The following is a 21,383-nucleotide window of genomic DNA, read 5'->3' as shown; positions in this document are numbered from 1 at the left end:
AAAAACCTAGCTAAACTTTCATGGCGGCTTTCACAACTAGGTGGAATGTGTCCGCGTTACTACAAGAAAGTGAAGTAAACGTCTGTGTGTGTTTTTAAAGGCACCTTCCGGCTCACTGCTTCCTCCTCCTCCTCCTCTTCCTCCTGGAGCTGAGGTCACAGTCAGCTGGTAAGTGGGGACATATAAGGCTATTTTGGGAGGCAGGATTTAACATGGTAACTAATAATCCCAAAACGTGTTTACCCTCCAACTCCGGGCCATGTAAGAACAGCAGTCTTATTTAACTAGTTAAATCCTAGGTGAGTTTTCCTAAAAAAAAAACACAAAACAAACGCTGAAATGGTACATCATTTGGCCTATGCCAAACCGCACTGAAATATTCTTCAAACTTTAAAGACTTCTCAAGCCTACTATTGGAGGGAATTATTCTGAAACATTGTTAATAATTCCATAAGGTGGTGTCACATTGAAGTAATAGATTTTCCCTAAAGTACAGATACAAAAATATGAATAAAAATAATATGTTTGTATTAGGGCGGGGGTGCCCAAACTACAGCCCGCGGGTCGATTGCGGCCCGCCAGCGTCCAAAATTCGGTTCGCGGGAAGTCCATTCATCCATCCATCTATTTCTACCGCTTATCCCTTTCGGGGTCGCTCTCAGCTACAATCAGGCGGATGGCGGGGTACACCCCGGACAAGTCGCCACCTCATCGCAGGGCCAACACAGATCGACAGATAACATTCACACTCACATTGACACACTAGAGCAGGGGTGGGCAATTAATTTTTACCGGGGGCCGCATGAGCAACCCGAGCACTGCTGGAGGGCCACATCGACAATATTTCAATTACATTTTGCTCAATATTATTTTTGATATACCGTAAGATAAACAATAATGATAATAATAATTAATAATAATAATAATAATACTTTCATTTAACCTTACTTAAAGGTCTACTGAAACCCACTACTACCGACCACGCAGTCTGATAGTTTATATATCAATGATGAAATCTTAACATTGCAACACATGCCAATACGGCCGGGTTAGCTTACTAAAGTGCAATTTTTAAATTTTGCGCGAAATATCCTGCTGAAAACATCTCGGTATGATGACGTCAGCGCGTGACGTGGCGGATTGTGTAGTACATTTTGAGACAGCATGATGGCCAGCTATTAAGTCGTCTGTTTTCATCGCAAAATTCCACAGTATTCTGGACATCTGTGTTGGTGAATCTTTTGCAATTTGTTCAATGAACAATGGAGACAGCAAAGAAGAAAGCTGTAGGTGGGAAACGGTGTATTGCGGCCGGTGGCTGCAGCAACACAAACACAGCCGGTGTTTCATTGTTTACATTCCCGGAAGATGACAGTCAAGCTTTACCATTGGCCTGTGGAGAACTGGGACAACAGAGACTTTTACCAGGAGGACTTTGAGTTGGATACGCAGACACGGTACCGTGAGTACGCATGCAGCTGCGGCTTCCAAACATTTGATCGCTTGCCCGTACGTGCGTGCCGCTATGTGCATGTCACGTACGTAACTTTGGGGACTTTGGGGAAATATATGTGCTGTATGAACTTTGGGGAGGTGAACGGTACTTTGGGCTGTGGGATTGAGTGTGTTGTGCAGGTGTTTGAGTTGTTTTGGCGGGTTATATGGACGGGAAGGGGGAGGTGTTTGTTATGCGGTATTAATTTGTGGCATATTAAATATAAGCCTGGTTGTGTTGTGGTTAATAGAGTATATATATGTCTTGTGTTTATTTACTGTTTTAGTCATTCCCAGCTGAATATCAGGTCCCACCCGCCTCTCACAGCATCTTCCCTATCTGAGTCGCTCCCACTGCCCTCGAGTCCTTCACTCTCTCTTTCCTCATCCACAAATCTTTCATCCTCGCTCAAATTAATGGGGAAATCGTTGCTTTCTCGGTCCGAATCGCTCTCGCTGCAGGTGGCCATTATTGTAAACAATGTGCAGATGTGAGGAGCTCCACAACCTGTGACGTCACGCTACTCGTCTGCTACTTCCGGTACAGGCAAGGCTTTTTTATCAGCGACCAAAAGTTGCGAACTTTATCGTTGATGTTCTCTACTAAATCCTTTCAGCAAAAATATGGCAATATCGCGAAATGATCAAGTATGACACATAACAGGGACCTGCTATCCCCGTTTGAATAAGAAAATCGCATTTCAGTAGGCCTTTAACTTTATACAAAAGCAGATTGCTTTTGATGGTTTTATTTTTAACACTGTCTTACACTACACTTCCTGATGTATAACAATGCAAAAATGTCAATTTCTGCACAGGGTTAATTTAAAGTTTATCCTGCATCCTCTTTAAAAGTCCAACATTTTTCCCCGTCAGATTTGGACAACCATCTGTTGTCACACCTGCCAGCTTGTCCCATTTCAGTCCTAACATGTCCAAACACGCATTTACCTCTGTGAACAAGTCATTACCTGTGGTTGTCCCTTTTAATTGACTGCATGGCTGCCAGTTCCTCCGTGATTTGAAAGTCTGCAGTTATCCCACGTAAGAAGATGAGCAGCTGGGCGGTGTTACGTACATCACAGCTCTCATCCAAAGCCAGCGAAAAACAGTCAAAGTCGGCCGTTCTGTTCTTCAGCTGAAGCTCCAAGTTTCCGGGCATATCAGTGCAACAGAGTCCAATAAGCACTCCTTAATAAACTCTCCGTCAGAAAACGCCTTACTTTTTCTGGCGATTTTGTGAGAAATGACGAAACTTGTCCTCATGACGGATGCATTCTGGGGGTGTGAAATATGGCAAAAAGTCCTTGTTGGGTTTGCAGTTTTACCATCAACGCATCAGCCTCCCTTGCGCGCTCTTCATCGGACAGATTCCGGTATTTTTCCTCGTGCTTCGTCATGTAGTGGCGATTCAAATTATATTCGTTGAACACAGCAACCTGTGTACCACAAATTAAGCACACGGCTTTACCTTTAATTTCTGTAAAGAAATACTTGGCAGTCCATGTCTTGTTGAAAACACGGCATTCGTCATCAACTTTTCTCTTTTTACCGTCTCGGGGGTAAACCGGGCATCACTTGTCGCTGTGCACCTTCACTCACAGGTTACACCCGGACATACGCCCATAAATAACACTTTTCAAAATAAAAGCAGCACAGTTGTATTGCGCGCACAACATAGATGTTTTTTAAACTTTATTTTGTAATTTGTGATTGCCGCTCACAATCACACACGCGCATACGTCCACACGGAAGTAATACAAATAACGCTTTTCAAAACAAAAGCAGAACCGTTGTATTGCACACTCGACATAGATACTTTTTTAAATGTATTTTGTAATTTATGATTGGCCTCACGCGGGCCGGACAGGGACGCACAAAGGGCCGGATGTGGCCCGCGGGCCGCAGAATGCCCAGGTCTGCACTAGGGCCAATTTAGTGTTGCCAATCAACCTATCCCCAGGTGCACGTCTTTGCGGGTGGGAGGAAGCCGGCGTACCTTGATGGAACCCACGCAGTAACGGGGAGAACATGCAAACTCCACACAGAAAGATCCCGAGCGCAGGATCGAACCCAGGACCTTCGTATTGTGAGGCAGACGCACTAACCCCTCTTTCACCGTGCTGCCTTCCGCGGGAAGTCTCAAGTTTTTATTTTTCTATGTTAGCTACCTTTCTTTGTTTATAATGTCTACTTTCTGCTGGATCTACTCTATTTTATGATGCCCTATTTTATGATGCCCTTTTTTTGGCTGCAGTTGTTACATACCTGTATACTGTAATACTGTACATCAGGGGTGTCCAACACGCGGGCCGGACTATTAAAATCACGTCGTTAAAAATAAAAAGTAAAGACAACATCAGATTGTTTTCTTTGTCTTACTTTGGCCAAAAATAGAACAAACACATTCTGAAAAAATGACAATAAAAGTATAGAAAAAAATACCTGTCAGCAATAAAGTTTGGCTTTGGGGTCACCAAACTACAAATGCGCCCCGCCTGCGTCCAAAATCCGGCCCGCGGGACGTCTCAAGTTTTTTTTTTAATTTGTCTGACCGCTTCTCTGTTAGCTACCTCTTTTTGTTTATAATGTCTATTTTCTGCTGGATCTACTCTCTATTTTATGATGCCCTTTTTTTTGGCTGCAGCTGTTACATATACTGTAATACTGTACATTAGGGGGGTCCAACTAATTTGAGCTCATTTGAGCTCAGGGGCCGCATGGAGGGATACATCTGTGCACACGCGGGCCGGACTATTAAAATCATGACATTACTACTAAAAAATAAAGACAACTTCAGATTGTTTTCTTTGTCTTACTTTGGGCAAAAATAGAACAAACACATTCTGAAAATATGACAATAACGGTATAGAAAAAAATACTTGGCAGCGGTAAAGTTTGGATCAGGGGTCCCCAAACTATGGCCCGCGGGCTAAATGCAGCCCCCAGCGTCCAAAATCCGGCCTGCGGAAGTCTGAAGTTTTTTTTTTAATTTGTCCGACTGCTTCTATGTAGCTACCTCTTTTTGTTTATAATGTCTATTTTCTGCTGAATCTACTCTCTATTTTATGATGCCCTTTTTTTTGGCTGATAACAAGATCGCCAATACTTGGTTAATTTTCAGGTCACAAAATATATTATATATATATATATATATATATATATATATATATATATATATATATATATATATATATATAGTATTGTTGGTGCTTTTTGGATGGTTATTTATTGGGTTTTATAGTCGGAATAGACACAATGACGTCATAGCTCCCGTAAGCTCCATTATAAGCTGACTTTTATTTACGTTTTTCAAGTTAGAATGCATTAAAAAACACATGCGTTAACTCGATAATTTTGACAGCCCTTGTATATATGTATGATACAATGTGATATGACAGTGGTTCTCAAACTTGTTTCACCAATTATCACCTCAGAAAACACTTGGCTCTCCAAGTACCACCATAATGACCAACATTAAAATACAGTAGCGTAGTAGGGCATAAAAAGGCATAGGTTTTATTTACCAAGTATATTTAATATTTTGGCCACTGTAATATTAAACACAGTTTGAACAGTACCTGTTTATAAATACTGTGTTTAGATATTTACTTAAGTGATTCTTTGGCATATTTATGCATATTTATTGTCTATGACAAACCATAAATTCATCTCCGACAGGCTCTAAAAAAACATATAAAGAACAGAACAATAAAAAATGATCAATGAATATATAACATAAGACATTGACACAAAATGTTGGAACGATAAAATATGCATATTTATATGATGTATTATATATGTATAAACACTAGAGATGTCCGATAATATCGGACTGACGATATTATCGGCCGACAAATGCCTTAAAATTTAATATCGGAAATTATCGGTATCGGTATCAAAAAGTAAAATTTATGACTTTTTAAAACGCCGCTGTGTACACGAACGTAGGGAGAAGTACAGAGCGCCAATAAACCTTAAAGGCACTGCCTTTGCGTGCCGGCCCAGTCACATAATATCTACGGCTTTTCACACACACAAGTGAATGCAATGCCTCCTTGGTCAACAGCCATACAGGTCACACTGAGGGTGGCCGTATAAACAACTTTAACGCTGTTACAAATATGCGCCACACTGTGAACCCACACCAAACAAGTATGACAAACACATTTCGGGAGAACATCCGCACCGTAACACAACATAAACACAACAGCAAAAATACCCAGAACCCCTTGCAGCACTAACTCTTCCGGGACGCTACAATATATACCCCCGCTACCCCCTACCCCCCACCACCTCAACCCCGCCCACCTCAACCTCCTCATGCTCTCTCAGGGAGAGCATGTCCCAAATCCCAAGCTGCTGTTTTGAAGCATGTTAAAAAAAATAATGCACTTTGTGACTTCAATAATAAATATGGCAGTGCCATGTTGGCATTTTTTTCCATAACTTGAGTTGATTTATTTTGGAAAACCTTGTTACATTGTTTAATGCATCCAGCGGGGCATCACAACAAAATTAGGCATAATAATGTGTTAATCCACGACTGTATATATCGGTATCGGTTGATATCGGAATCGGTAATTAAGAGTTGGACAATATCGGAATATCGGATATCGGCAAAAAAGCCATTATCGGACATCTCTAATAAACACCCATATTAAATAAGGGTTTACGAGTGGTTGAAAGGTTCCTCCTGTGCCTGTGTGGTTTTCTTCTGCTACTCAGCCTTCCTCCCATCTCATCATTTTTCTCACATGTAGTGGTCATAAACTGGCTCTAAGGACACATATTATTGGTATAACATTTTTGAAATTTGCCAAAGTGGGAACCTTTTAATGTTTTCAATGTGAGATGACTTTTAAAAATGTGTCTTTGTTAACTATCAATGGACTAAACAAGTAATATGTCAGGCAATCAAATATCTTTCAAATAGCACATTCATCTTTTAAAGTAGCGTAGAAGCTGAAAATTAAACCAGTGCAAAGGTTGTGCAATGTGGGGAAAAAAAGAAGTGAAAATTAAGGATTAACTCGACTGGTGTGTTTTGGCCTTTTTATTGACTTGTAGTGTCTTTTTGTGACGCCAACACAAAAACTACCAATGAAGGCATAGAAGAAATAGATGATGCTTATAATACAACTGGTAATTGACGTAGGAAATCTCTGCACACCTCTCTGTTCTGGCTGCTTAGTACAACGTGACTAGAGCAGCTGTATGTCATCATCAATAATTAGAGGATATTGAATGTACAATACAAGTCAGTTTTGTAGAGTGCTACTGAATCATTAGCAATTATGTCAGGCGCCACGATATGTACTGCATCATTTGTCCACACAAAAAACAACTTTATTTGGAAAACCATGTTATCCAACCCTTCTCCGCTGACCTTTTGTCTGCAGTTTGACAAATTAGTATCTACTGTTATAGTTTTGGAACTTCTGTAGTGATGCGGCCCACAAAAAATGCCAAGCTCCTCTGCAGCAATGCAGTGGCTCCTTGCAGAGGCAAACATCTGCATTGTCGTATAACAGTCGCCCACGCCAGACCACCAGTCTCATTTACCAAACAGATTTTTTTCCCCCTACTTGGTTTTCATTTGTTGTGTTGCTCTTCTGATTTGTAAAAAACAGACTCACTCGTTCACATAATTATATTAATACAAAAAAAAATCACTGGGCTTTTATACAGAGCAAAATGTATTATACAACAGAGTAAAAAAAACAGCTTAAGTGAAAAGTTTCCATTATTTTTTCATTTTTACATCCATCCTTCCATTTTCTACCGCTTATCCTTTTCGGTATCGCTATCCCAGTTGCACTCCGGCAGAAGGGAGGTTACACCCTAGACAAGTCGCCACCTCATCGCAGGGCCAACAAAGACAGACAACCAGTCACATTCGCATTCTCACACTAGTGCCAATTTAGTATTACCAATTACAAAAAATATGAAACCACTCACCATTTACACCGTGTATTTATGCCCCATAAAATAATATGCTGCATCTTAATTAACATGCATTTTTTTCTTTGACAACATTTAAACCTGTCATATGATCTTGACAGAAAACAACCACAATACTTCTGCTGCGTGCTTGAAGTTCGTTTTGGTCACCAGATGGCAGCAGAGAATTGTAAAAGACTGCAAAATTGTTCAAGAGGGACGCTTCAATCCAGCAAAAAGGCCATGCTGATGTTGAACTCTGCTTTCTGGTGTACATCTGGACTCTGTCATCATGTAAAGTCTTACACTGTAGTAAAATTCATTAGAAGTAGAAGTCCATTTTTCCTGTTGTCATCCGCGGGGCCTCTTATTGCAAAGAATTTCTGCGGCAGTATACTTGCTGATTGCTTCGTTCTCACTCCTCACAACAACCAGCTAAGACACTGCCAGAGAAACACCCACAGCAGCCGCGTACCCCCGCCACATGGCCCTCGGTGCCGCTGCCACCTAATTCTTGAGTCCTTGGTGGCCATTGTTTGCAAGCTCTGAAAAATAAACACACAATATGTGGATGATATCGCCTGTTTTCAAAGAAAGAAATTAATCATTTAAAAAAAACCTCCATCCTCACTTGCCAACCGCTGCTTATATAACTGATGAGTGTGCACTTTGCTTCTCAAAGTGACCAAAAGCTTATTCCCAAATAGATTCTTGATTCCCCCTTCACACTCCCTCCATCTTTCCTGGTGTGCGGCGTCACTTTAAGTTTGCACAACTTGAGCAAACACACACACACACCCCTGATCCAAGAATAGACTTTGTGTCATGACTCATGATATTGCAACAAAAAGCATTCATTTGATTTACCTCACATGGATTTGTAGCTATCTGTTAGGAGTGCCATGTAAAGCAAAACGCAATCGGTTCAAGTCTTTTCGTGATCGCTTGTGTTCGCAAGCTGCAGTGCTATTTTCGTCCGGCCTGGACCATTCCATACTGTTCTGTCCCTGCGGACTCTGCTTGCTGACAAGACAACATGGACATTAGAGAGCGATCTCTGCGGTCGCCTGCATACGGGCGACAGGAGGAAGGGATGTAATGCTGCTAGAACACACTATGCTATCATATGATGCTATTCTAGTTGTGTAACTGTAGACTGGTGCGTTAAGTCAAAAATAATTATGAAAGTGATGTAACTGAATTTGTGTCCACTCCTCATTTCACTGATGCCGACCTGCTTTCATTTGTCAAAAGCAGCAGCCCCCGTCTCCTTGTGACGAGCCAAACACAGCCCACATTTAAGTATTGCTCTTGCTTGCTTAGCAAGCAGCGGGCTGTTTCCCGCGTGTCACACCTCAACAATCTAACCTGAGATCCGATTTGGAGCCTTAAGCTACTACATGACTGACAAGATTGCTGACTTTCTGTTTACTTTCTGATGGCCTAGTTAAAAAAAGTGCAAGTTGTTGACAACTATTGTGCAGTGTAGCCTGTATTGTCACCACAAGGCCATATTTATTATTTTACAAACGTCTGACTAATTTTATGTATTGGCAAGAACAATTTAGGCTTTTTCAATGTTAAGATTCAAGATAAAAGAAACATTGACCTAAATACTTTGTCCCCCATAGAAAAAAGGCTGGGTCGTCTATAGATTTATACATGAGTTAGAGCTTTTTTCCCCCGTCGCATGCACACAGTGACCTGGAGAGTTGTCAGGTTAATGGAAATTCTACATATTTAAAAAAATACAGTAAATATGTATGTATGGATTTTGAGGCACTCAGGCTTGCAGATTTGTTTGTACACAACAACACCGTCATTTATATTTAACAAGCCCTTGTTATGTTTAGTTCTTATCAAGCAAAAAGTGGTCAACAATAGTGGAAGTTGTAACCCCCTCTTATCTGTGTTTTCTAAATAGAAAGAAGACATACTTGTCTATTAATATGACATTTAAGTACAACACCTGTGCTCCCTTATAGTATGTATGCAAGTGACATTCAACTTGTAGCTAAATACGGCCTAGGAATTCCCTGAATTCAGTTCAAAATTTGGGAGACAAAAATTTTTGCAGCAAATTTCTAAAACATCTGAGTGCTCCTGTTTTGTAGAGGAACCTGGACCCCTGTAAACACATTGGCAGATCATTGCATGAATGTTTTAATCTTAATAGCACTCATAAAACACTGGGGTCCGGAATATACAAAATAAGACTAAAAGTGACGGGAGAAGTCTGGCCCCTCTGTGCTGTCTGGAAATGCGGCCCCCAAAACAATTTAGCTGAATACCCCTGATGTATGCGGTATAAGACCTATACTGTAGTTTCACTTCCCCTTCAGCTGAACTGCTGATTTTAATTTTTTTTTAGAATGCATTAGACAGCAAATAAACGTTTTGTCCTTGGATTTGATGCATTGGGATATACTGTAGGCAAACATAAACTTTTGGGGAAACTTTGAAAAGGACACAACAATGGCTCAACAAACTGGTCTTTCAGTACGGATCTTAAATCGTAAAGGGTTTCTGATCTTAAATGGTCTGCATTATCATAAGGTCGCTGACCTCAGACTGTGCAGTACGTTTACAAAGCTCTATTGGCAGTAAAAAATTCTGTCTGCTGTGACAGTGATATTGCACAGTGGAAATATAATTTGAGCTGTGTAATTTTGTTTTACAAATCCAAGTGAATGAGTATCCTCTCTAGCATTCAGTTATTCAAATTAAATTAAATTAGGTCCACATGCAGAAAATGTCCTTACGCTAAGTTCTATTTTCACTGTCCACTTTCCTTTTCTTAGAAAGCACCATGTGTATTTATTTTGCTGTTGTCCCTAGCTTTTCTATGTCCTCTCTCTCAACTCCGAGCTCTACCACAAACTGTGGCCTGGGCAAGGGAGGGCAGGAGCCGAAAGCAGAGACGTACCACTCTTCTTTCCCCCGTCTCTGTCCTCTTGCTCATTTCTTTCTTCTTTCCCTGTATACCACTTATTCTTTCATGTCACTCGTCTCGCTTCTCTTTCGTCTGTCTCTGTATTGGTAAATGGGCTTTCACTTGCATAGCGCTTTTCTACCTTTTAAGTGTAGTCAAAGCGCTATCACACTGTTACCTCATTCACCTACTGATGACTGATGAACATGGTAACAGGGCGGATTAGAATCAAACCAGCAACCTTCAAGTTGAGAGACAACCGCTAAAACACCTGTGCAATGAGTATTGGCTGAGTAGTATCATGTATTTTGGCTTAATTCAAATTTCCTGATCTGATCAACCAATATTGTAAAATGTATAAAACAAGAGAAGTTCTCAGTCAATCTTAAAATACTGAACTAATGTCTTCACTATAGGTCCAAGTCCATATAGTACAAGGTCTGGTTCCGGACTTGGACCCCCGTCCACCATTTAGTAATCCCTGCTCTATAATCTGTTAGTGCCACTTAAAAGTTTTGGCTACGATATATGCTCACACAATTAAACAGGGTTAGGCATTGAGTATCGATGGGAACCAGGACTAACATTCTGATTTTCACGGAATCTGAACATTTGTTCACTTCGGTTCCTGGTTTCGATGACCAACCGAAAGGAACAGCCTCCGAAAAACGAAGAAGCAGGAAGTGTCATAACCGTAACAACCATGGACAGTGTTGGGAAGTACTCAAAGGTTTGGCTTAACTTTTGTAAAATAAAAAAAAAGGCTGTTATATATCGTGCAAATGAGGATGCACGACAAACATTATGAAGCACCTGCAAATTCATGGATTTATGGTATGGAAATACCATGCAAACTAATTATAATCCTGTATTTTTAGGAACCTGAATCGAGCATTGTTCGGGACCAGCATCGAAATTCGGAATCGGAACCAAAGTCATTGCAATTCAATTTGAAACAATGCCCAACCCTACATTTAAGAGAAGCAAGTTGCCTTTCTGTTAGTTAATTTTAGCGTTACCACTCTTACAGCTAAATGTGAACTTTGTGTTTGTTTTGATAGTCAAAAAAGTTTGAAACACATGGTCGTGACACCTACAGGACTTAAGCGAAAGAGCAATGACCTGGAAGAAGTCGAGTCATGACGACAGAGTAGGAGTTTACCAGCTATCGTGTTTAGGTATGTCATTACTTATTTTAGGTTGTCAACTGAAAAGCCTGATACTGAGAGGGGGTTGAAAATGGGGGGTAACATGAGACAAAATTAACAGCACCTCTGCTGTTTGCACTCTATTTCCCCTAAATTGGTTCAAGATGCCATTAATCCAACATAATCAGAATCATCATGAATAACGCATTATTATTTAGGGGTGTAACAATTAGTTTTAACAACCATTCGATTCGGAATTTGTGGTTGCAGATACAATTCAGGGACAATATTAAGTTTTTAGGCCGATACAATCTGAAACAATTCAGTGAGTTGAAATCGATTCAGTAACTTTTTAGCAAAAAAAAAAAAATCCAACAGTGTGACTGTAAAATAAATACTGGATATTGGCCACTGCGGGTGAAGTTTCGTATATTCCAGTAATTATTGTAAGGGATTTAGATATACATGAGTTATGGATACAAACAAGCAGAGGTGGGTAGTAACGCGTTACATCTACTTGAGTAACTTTTGGGATAAATTGTACTTCTAAGAGTAGTTTTAATGCAACATACTTTTACTTTTACTTGAGTATATTTATAGAGAAGAAACGCTACTTTTACTCCGCTCCATTTAGCTACATTCAGCTCGCTACTCACTACTGATTTTTATCGATCTGTTAATGCACGCTTTGTTTGTTTTGGTTTGTCAGATAGACCTTCAAAGTAGGATCTATTGCATGCCTGCGTTTCACCAATCAAATACAGTCACTGGTGACGTTTGACTCCGTTTCACCAATCAAATGCAGTCACTGGTGACGTTTGACTCCGTTTCACCAATCAAACAGAGCCTGGCGGTCACATGATTAACTGCACATAAAGTTTCAGCGGCAAACAACAACAAGCTTAAGCTTACATGAACTCAACGTCAATTTTGAGGAAGCACATCGCGGTAAGTAACGTTAGTAGATATTTTGGCTGTCACCGTAGGCTGATGTTAGCTTCCCTGCTATGAATCACTGTCAAATGTACATTGTGTGGGGACATTTATTAACGCACTGCAGCCTCATAGACAGACAGACAGAGACACACACACGCACAAGCGCACACACACTCATGCATTCATACAAACATCAATCAGAAGTGCACAGTGTGTTCCCAGGTGCAGCCCACACCTATCAGTTTATGGTTTGCGTAAAGGCTAACTTGTTATTTTCCTTTGTAATCTCTGCCTACTGAGCCTATGGTGCTGTTAAGTTATTGTGGCTCAATTTGCCTTAATTTTTTTATGTTAATGTATTATTATTTAATATAAATTATTGTTTTAGTTGCTTAAGAGATATTCCTGGCTCTGAATTTGCTCATTGCTATTTTTATGTTTTTGTGCATTATTTGTTGTCGTCATCATTAAACGAACAGGTTACTCATCAGTTACTCAGTACTTGAGTAGTTTTTTCACAACATACTTTTTACTTTTACTCAAGTAAATATTTGGGTGACTACTCCTTACTTTTACTTGAGTAATAAATCTCTAAAATAACAGTACTCTTACTTGAGTACAATTTCTAGCTACTCTAACAAAAGTTACTCAAGTAGATGTAACGGAGTAAATGTAGCGCGTTACTACCTACCTCTGAATGGAACTCCCTTCCCATTCATGTACCGGTATACAAATGTGCAATGTAGTGACAGGACTGATGTGAGGAGTCAGAGTGAGTCTGTGTTGTCTGATCTTAAAAAAAATATCTACTGCAGCAGACAGATCACTGAAAAAAGTCTGTACAGGTCCTAGTGAAGGTGTCAGAATACACAGCACACTGCAGATTGCTGCATAGACATTAAACACACACACAATGTGACCTTGCTGACCTGTACTTCTCCAAGTCCACTCTACTGACCACTGTGAAACAGAAACAGAGCTCACAGTCGTATGTACAGTAAATGCCAGGATTGGTTTACATTGCTTGGTTGGTTAGAGATTGGACTATATGCAGTGTAGAAAGAAGGAAGGACAGCAGTAGGGAATGATATTGTATGATTTAGACACGTATTATTGTGGCTTTACTTTTCATTCAGCGCCCTCAAAAGGGGTTTTAGTGGGAAAAAAATCCCCTAAATTTGTTTCTTCGTTGTTCCATTGTTGGCTGATCCAATCTCATTCCACAAGCCTAATCATCTTATGGCCAACAATGACATCACTATTTACACTAGTGCCATGGTCTACTACTCTAATACTGTACTACACATGAAGCACACAGCTTAGCCTGTCATGGGGTATTTGGACAAATAATTAAGTACAAGTGTAAGTTCATAGTATGCTGAAAGTAATGACACATAGTTATGTATTTGTTATCATTTAAAATATTTCCCGGGCTATAGAGCACATAGAGTTGGTGTTTAAGCCGCACTAACCAAATTTTAATAGGAAAATATATTTTTACCGTACTTTCTTGAATTGCCGCTGGGGCGGTAATTCATTTAAAACCTCTTCTCACTCCGGCGCTTACCAAAGGCATGCGGTAAATTTAGGCCTGCGCTTATAAATTTGAGTGTGATGTAAGGATACCATCATGAAAAGCACATTTAATAAAAAAAACCTTATTATGGTCTTACCTTTACTTATAAATGAAGTCCATGCGCAGCTCCTTCATTCGTTTATAGAAGTCTTCCTTATCTTTCTTCAGTTTTAAAAGTCTCTCTGTCTCGATGGAGATATTCCTTTAATTATTACCTCCTGCTTCGATTGAAAGTCCAGTTTAGAAAACTGTTTTATTTTAGATATGTAATCCTCCATGTTAAAAGTGCAAGCGAGAGGAAAAAATAAACGATCGCTGCTAACTGTTGCTTCTTCTGCAGCCGAGTAGTCGCAAGAAGGATCACTAGCGCCCTCTACCACCAGGAGGCGGGAGTCATTTAATGACTCATATTTGACACACGCAGCTACAGTATATTAATAAAACATAGCTGCTTACTGTTCTTTTTAGCATATTCATTAGCTTGGACCTTAAATCCTACTGAATAGCTCTTAATCTTCTTCCCTTTATTAAAGTTAAAGTTAAAGTACCAATGATTGTCACACACACACTAGGTGTGGCGAAATTATTCTCTGCATTTGACCCATCACCCTTGATCACCCCCTGGGAGGTGAGGGGAGCAGTGGGCAGCAGCGGTGGCTGCGCCCGGGAATCATTTTGGTGATTTAACCCCCAATTCCAACCCTTGATGCTGAGTGCCAAGCAGGGAGGTAATGGGTCCCATTTTTATAGTCTTTGGTATGACTCGGCCGGGATTTGAACTCCCAACCTACCGATCTCAGGACGGACACTCTAACCACTAGGCCACTGAGTAGGTATGCGATTTCAAATGATTGAAATCAGCCTCCTCCATTTTGAAAATGATGACAGGTGAAGTGTCACTCGTGACGTGAGGAGTTTGACCCAGCGTAAATTCTAGGGATATGCTAATTATTTTGCGAAACGAGTTTGACCCGGCGGAAATTCTAGACATGCGCTAATAAAAATAATATTTTGCGAAACGAGTTTGACCCGGCGTTAATCCTGAGCCGGCGGTAATGCTAAGCATGCGCTAATTATTTTGCGAAACGAGTTTGACCCGGCGGTAATCCTAGGCAGGCGCATACTATATACCCGGCGGAAATTCAAGGAAATACAGTATATATATTGGACGCACAGGACTATAAGCTGCAGATATATACTGGTAGGAAATATTTTGTAAATGTTTATTTACACATCTTAATTGTTTCCAAATGGTGCTTGTAACACGACAGTAAAACGGCTGATCAAACAAAACAGAAGTTAATCATCATGGACCCACTAGCTGCGGAAGCGAGCTCTCCAATTAGCTAAACAGACTCAATAACTCCACTTGAGTTATTGAGTCTTGATTACATTACGATAGTATGTACACATATGTATGAAAACACACATACAGACATCTCAAATAAAGCGGTTTAGTAAGTATGATTTGTTTTAGTTATATTGTAAAACTTACTAATGTTGCTCGGAGTAATGAATGAAGAATCCTTTTGAGCAGTATGGACGGTCATACTTCCAGTTCAAGCTACGAAACAGGAAGTACTGTTTCCAACCCGCGGCACCTGCAATGAGCGAACTCGTCCAAAAGATGGCGCCATAGCATAAACACCTTAGTGTCTTTGTCGGGGTATTATGAAAATTGTTAAACAAAAAACATTATGGCCGTCAGCGAAGAGAATCCATAAATTAGCTGCAACATTTTATAAGCCGCAGGATTCAAAGCGTTGGAAAAAAGTAGTAGCTTATAGTCCGGAAAATACGGTAGTATCTTTTTGATGTGCAGTATACTGATTTCTATTGGTTGTAAATTAGTGTTGTTACGTACTGGACCAAGGACGGTGTGAGAACACCAGGATGTTCTGTACTTTCTATGTCCTTAACTGTTTTTACTACAAATACTGGTAACACAAATGTCATCCTAGCCTATCATCTGTCTTGCTTTTTGCTAAGTACTGTTGTATAACAAAAAAGAAAACCTGCTGTAGATCGAGTTTGTGATGACAGTATCATTGATTTTGCTGAATGCACAGTTCGATCGTAGCACTTTTTACCGGTTTTACTTACAAAAGAAAAACTGCGAATACCATTGCGCATGAAACGCGTCACTCGGAATGAAACACACTAATACACAACAACAAAGGCGGAGAACAAGGGTCCTGACTGTAAGGGGATTTTATCCAAGAGAAGACTGTAGGCAGCAGAGTGGAGATGATGGAGTACAGTATAATACTGTACTACAGCGTCCAAAGCTCAGGCACAGCCAATCTAATGTTGGTACGTGTGTTTATCCTCAAATTAACAGTAGCACAGCGCTGATGAATCTGCTTAGCCAATTAGTGGCTTGAAGGATTTTACATGATGGTCTTGATGGTTTCATGATGATTTCCCTGGTGGTCTAGTGGTTAGGATTCGGCGCTCTCACCGCCGCGGCCCTGGTTTGATTCCCGGTCAGGGAACTGAATTTTTACCATGAATTGATTTACGTGGACCCCAACTTAAACAAGTTGAAAAACTTATTCGGGTGTTACCGTTTAGTGGTCAATTGTACGGAATATGTACTGTACTGTGCAATCTACTAATAAAAGTTTCAATCAATCAATCAGTCAATGAAAGAGTGCTTTTAGTATCTGCTTTTGCTAATAGAAAAGTGCCAAATGGATTCAAGCCAAGAAGCTACCATGTCATGGAGACGCTGGGCTGCCAAGTAACCTTGGGTAAAGTTTGCATGGTATCATCTTGGCGTCAAGACGCTGCTTGATGATGCTGCTGTGTTTACAACACTAACAGGTCATGTTCAGATTGCGCTGCGGCGATCGGTTTACAGACACACTTTTCATCGGGATCTTTCTGTGTGGAGTTTGCATGTTCTCCCCGTGACTGCGTGGGTTCCCTCCGGGTACTCCGGTTTCCTCCCACCTCCAAAGACATGCACCTGGGGATAAGTTGATTGGCGACACTAAATTGGCCCTAGTGTGTGAATGTGAGCATGAATGTTGTCTGTCTATCTGTGTTGGCCCTGCGATGAGGTGGCGACTTGTCCAGGGTGTACCCCGCCTTCCGCCCGATTGTAGCTGAGATAGGCTCCAGTGCCCCCCGCGACCCCGAAGGGAATAAGCGGTTGAAAATGGATGGATGGATGGACGTCATTAAGCGTGTGCTTTGCGCTACTTAGCAGTACAATTTAACACAATCTGGCTCACTTGTAATATCACATGTTAGACATTTAGACTTACTTAGATTTAGACAAACTTTAATGATCCAAAAGGGAAATTGTTCCACACAGTAGCTCAGTTACAAAGGTTGGACAGTGTAAGGATGGAAAGGATAATGCAGGTATAAAGTACACTAAAAATGTACCATAGTAGCAATATAAAAAAAATAACATATTTGTAATATTTACATATCATATACTGTAGTATATGATATGTACTGATATACATTTGTATTCAAACACTCACCCGTGGCAGTGAAACACCTCGTCCGTCCACAGTCAGGCCTGCACAGGTGCTGCAGTATTCAGGTCCTTGACCAAAAAGGTTGTGTGTCTTCTCTGTCTGTCTGATGCACTGGGCCATCTCAACAAGTCAAGGCATGTTCCAGCTCCTCAGCCGGGCCCAGGGTGCACGGGACTGCTTCTAGACCAGAGGGGGGAGGAGCAGAGCTTGTTGTAAGGGAGGGTATAGTCCGAAAAGCCCAGCATGACTCAGCAGCTTTGACTTGGTTTGCATGCAACACTTTTGTGGCAGGACGGGACATTAAGATGATGGATGTCTCGTCTTTCATGTCTTAACTAAAAGCAGATATGATAACCAGTTAAGGACATGAGTTAAAAGGAAAGTATAGGATTGTTTGAACAGAGTCGACATGTACTGTACAGTAAGGGGATTTTTGTACGGTCATAGGTCCTAAAGCAAGCCTTTTTGCCAGAAGGCAGCAACTGTATCCTTACCACAAAGTGCCAAAAGACTAGAATAAGTGTTATAACATATTAAGTACAACAATTAGCAAATTGCATTGTTTTTATTTATTCTTAACATTTCCCAATTCAAGAACACAATCTAGTTTGTTAAAATAAACACACATTTTTTTTTTTCAATCTCTAACATACATACAAAGTTGCAGTAGTTTGCAATAATCTAACAAATCAAAAACAATTTAGATCGGCCAAAACATCTTAAGAATACAAACGGCCAACTTTGTACATTTTGAAATGAAATGTCACCGCAGTTACATTGGGAATAATTGGCTGCAACTATCTCATGTCATTGGGGGCGGCATGGCTCGGGTGATAGAGCGGCCGTGCCAGCAACCTGAGGGTTCCTGGTTCGATCCCCAGCTTTCGCCATCCTTGTCACGTCCGTTGTGTCCTCGAGCAAGACACTTCACCCTTGCTCCTGATGGGTGGTGGTTAGGGCCTTGCATGGCAGCTGCCGCCATCAGTGTGTGAATGTGCGTGTGGAAAAAGTGTCAAAGCGTTTTGAGTACCTTGAAAGTAGAAAAGCGCCACACAAGTATAACCCATTCATTTCTAACTAAGATTCATTCATCAAATAAAAACGTTTGGCCAGGGCATGAATATTTTTCAAATTGTATATATTTTTTTTGCCTTTTATAGTGTTTGGTCATTTTAAAGTTGAAGTAAAATGACTTCCATCATAAATAACAATGATTTCATTATTAGAAACATCATTTTTTTTTCAAAAAAAGACTAAATTATGAAAGAATACTTTATCGTACAATCCACGTGTGGATCTTTTTAAAGGTAAACATCAGCAGTAAAAGCCAAAAATATTAATTTACCATACTACCAAATAAAGAGAGATATCTTTTTTTATTCTTATAATTATAATACAGTTTATTTTTTAATGAAAACATCATAAATAACAATGGTTTCATTTTTAGAAACATTATTTTTTTTCACAAAAAAAATACTGAATTATGAAATAATATTTTATCGTACTATCCACGTGTGTATCCTTTTAAAGGTATACATCAGCAGTAAAAGCCAAACATCTTACTTTACCATACTACCAAATAAATATATATATATGTTTTTCTTATTATTATTATTATTAAAATACAGTTGATTTTTTAATGAAAATTTTTCTGAAAAAAGTCTTTAAATCCCCTACACAAATTTTGTGGTATCCAAATATTTCTGAGTGAAGGTTAATTCTGCCATAATGCTGTAATTTATTAGCCTTTTTAAAGGCTACAGTGCTTAATAGCTCTTAAACATTCTGCCAAATGAATAGCCCATTAAAGCTGTAATGAGGCAGAATGCTAATTCATTATATGCAATAATACAATAAACCTCAGTAGGTCACATGACCTACAGATGCGGCCCATGATTCCTATCAATGAAGGCAACTTTAAAAATCAGCGTGAGTCCAAATGTTTTCCCACTGACACGCAAAGCCTTTTCAAATGTGCACATTCACTATCGGCGTCGGTGAGGGCTAATTATGCGGTGCCTCTCTCCTGCTTGCGTATCGGTTTTTATTTTTTCGGTCTCCTCTTTGGAAGGGTGAAGCCAGTTCACCAGTGCTGATCACTAGGCAGACTCCAGTTACAGCGGCAAGAAACCAGCTCAGCAGAAACTCACCTGCTACCATATGCACTCAAGTCTGGCTTGCCTTAGCATCCTGGAAGCGGCAGAGTGCCCGTCTCTCTCCTCCGCATCAGGCAGCAGACTGATGACCTTATCGATGGGGAGCCAAGTCAATCATCTTGTGCCCAGAAAGCACTTTTGGTAGTTCACGGTGCAGGGTTTGTCTTTTTTCTGTGCTGACAGCGCATGCTGAAAAAAGGGGGGGAAGGAGGGGGGGGGAGTCATTTGTCTGCAGATCACTGCTTTAATTTTTTTGGAAGCAGTGATGCAACACTGCATTACTGCTGCAGCAGTTATCTTGAGTATGAGCAATGTGCTGTACACTAGGATTTAAGCTACTTTGTTGTATGTATTTATTATACTCACTTCATGGGACGTTGCATGCTGCCGGGGAGGTTAGGTGTGTGTGTATGTGTGTGTGTGTGTGTGTGTGTGTGTGTGTGTGTGTGTGTGTGTGTGTGTGTGTGTGTGTGTGTGTTGCCCGGCAAGTTCAAAGCTTGCTGCATTGATTACATCATCACAACTGGAGTGCTGGAATGGGACAATGCACCATCCCAAGCTGTGTGTGCGTTTCTCCTCTCCCAACTCAGGGTACCTGTGTGTGTGTGTGTGTGTGTGTGTGTGTGTGCGCGCGCATGTGCACCAGCACTGCAGGAAGTCAGCAGCTGCTGCTTCTGCTGCAGGACGTTGCAGAATTGCTGCACTGCTGCTTTCTCCCTCCTCCCCCTCTTTTCTTCGCTCAGGCAAATTTGCAGAAGGATGAGGATGGCGAGTGCATGTGCTGCATACTTTCTCCAAAGGGGAGGGGGTGGGTCTAAAACGCAGGGTCAGTGGTAAGCATGAGCGCAAAGCATGCCGGTAAGGCAACTGTACGTCTTGAGAGATACTAGAAATTGAAGATAGAGGAAAAGAGGGGGGGGGGGTTTCAAGGAACATCAGGTGAGTGCGGCACTTTCCCTTCTGCTGGTGGAATTATGTGCAGGGGAACTGCAGATGTTCCTCGATGATGTCAGGCGCCGGATGTGGCGTTAGCTCTTTTTTAGTAAACTTTTCCCCCCCCTCCTCCTCCCTCTCTGTTCGCTACTTACTCATCTCCGCCTGCTGCAGTGGCAAAGAGAGATGCTCTGAGGGGTGTGCGTTTCTCAAAGAGCCCGCTGACGATCGTTTCAAGGTCTTAGCACAGTTACCTGGCATGACCTCCCGAGCATGTCGAGCAGCACGCTGTACGGTACTGGTACTCTGTCATAAAAAGTTGAACACCGCCTCAGTCTTAACAGCTCTCCTCAAACTGTCATACATGACCATTTGGGCAAATCTAGGATTAAAAACCACCAAGTTTTGTATTTCGTTAGCGCTATAAACACAAAACAATACTCTAAGCGAGTTGCTGCATAGTTCCTCTTTAAAGAAACTAGTTAGCACAGAACTTCTGGTCCTTCTGTCCCATGCAGGACGCCTCATTTTCATTTCCACCTTTTCACCAACAATTCATGCACAATGTTATAGAGAGCTCCGACAAACGGGTGCCGTCTCAGCAAGCTGCTATTTGAAGCCGGTACCATGTGTTAAACGTGGACTGGGGGGGGAGGCCTGACTGTTAACTGGCCGGCAGGCAAAGCCATCTGGCTAACTGCAGCCTGGTGGTGCAGAGGAGGCAGGAGAAAGTGGCATGCACGCAAGACTTATATCAGCTGCCGTGAGGCT

At 41.0% G+C, this 21,383-nt stretch overlaps 1 protein-coding gene and 1 non-coding gene across 2 annotated transcripts in view; both read left to right on the top strand.

Annotated features, from left to right (window-relative positions):
• Positions 1–46: 46 nt before the first annotated feature.
• The window catches only part of spsb1 (splA/ryanodine receptor domain and SOCS box containing 1), a 66,105-nt gene continuing 44,768 nt past the window's right edge, over positions 47–21,383 (top strand). The window contains exon 1 of the mRNA XM_061987881.1: positions 47–168. The gene's annotated coding sequence lies outside the window, so the exon portion shown is untranslated. The remainder of the gene's footprint in view (positions 169–21,383) is intronic.
• On the top strand, positions 16,453–16,524 carry trnae-cuc (transfer RNA glutamic acid (anticodon CUC)). Its single transcript has one exon. It is a non-coding gene; the product is annotated as a tRNA-Glu (tRNA).

The sequence above is a fragment of the Nerophis lumbriciformis genome, linkage group LG01 (genome assembly GCF_033978685.3).
Source record: "Nerophis lumbriciformis linkage group LG01, RoL_Nlum_v2.1, whole genome shotgun sequence".
In the NCBI taxonomy this organism is placed as follows: Eukaryota; Metazoa; Chordata; class Actinopteri; order Syngnathiformes; family Syngnathidae; genus Nerophis; species Nerophis lumbriciformis.
Note: the sequence above shows the minus strand (reverse complement) of the source record. Positions and strands in the feature narration are given on the sequence as shown.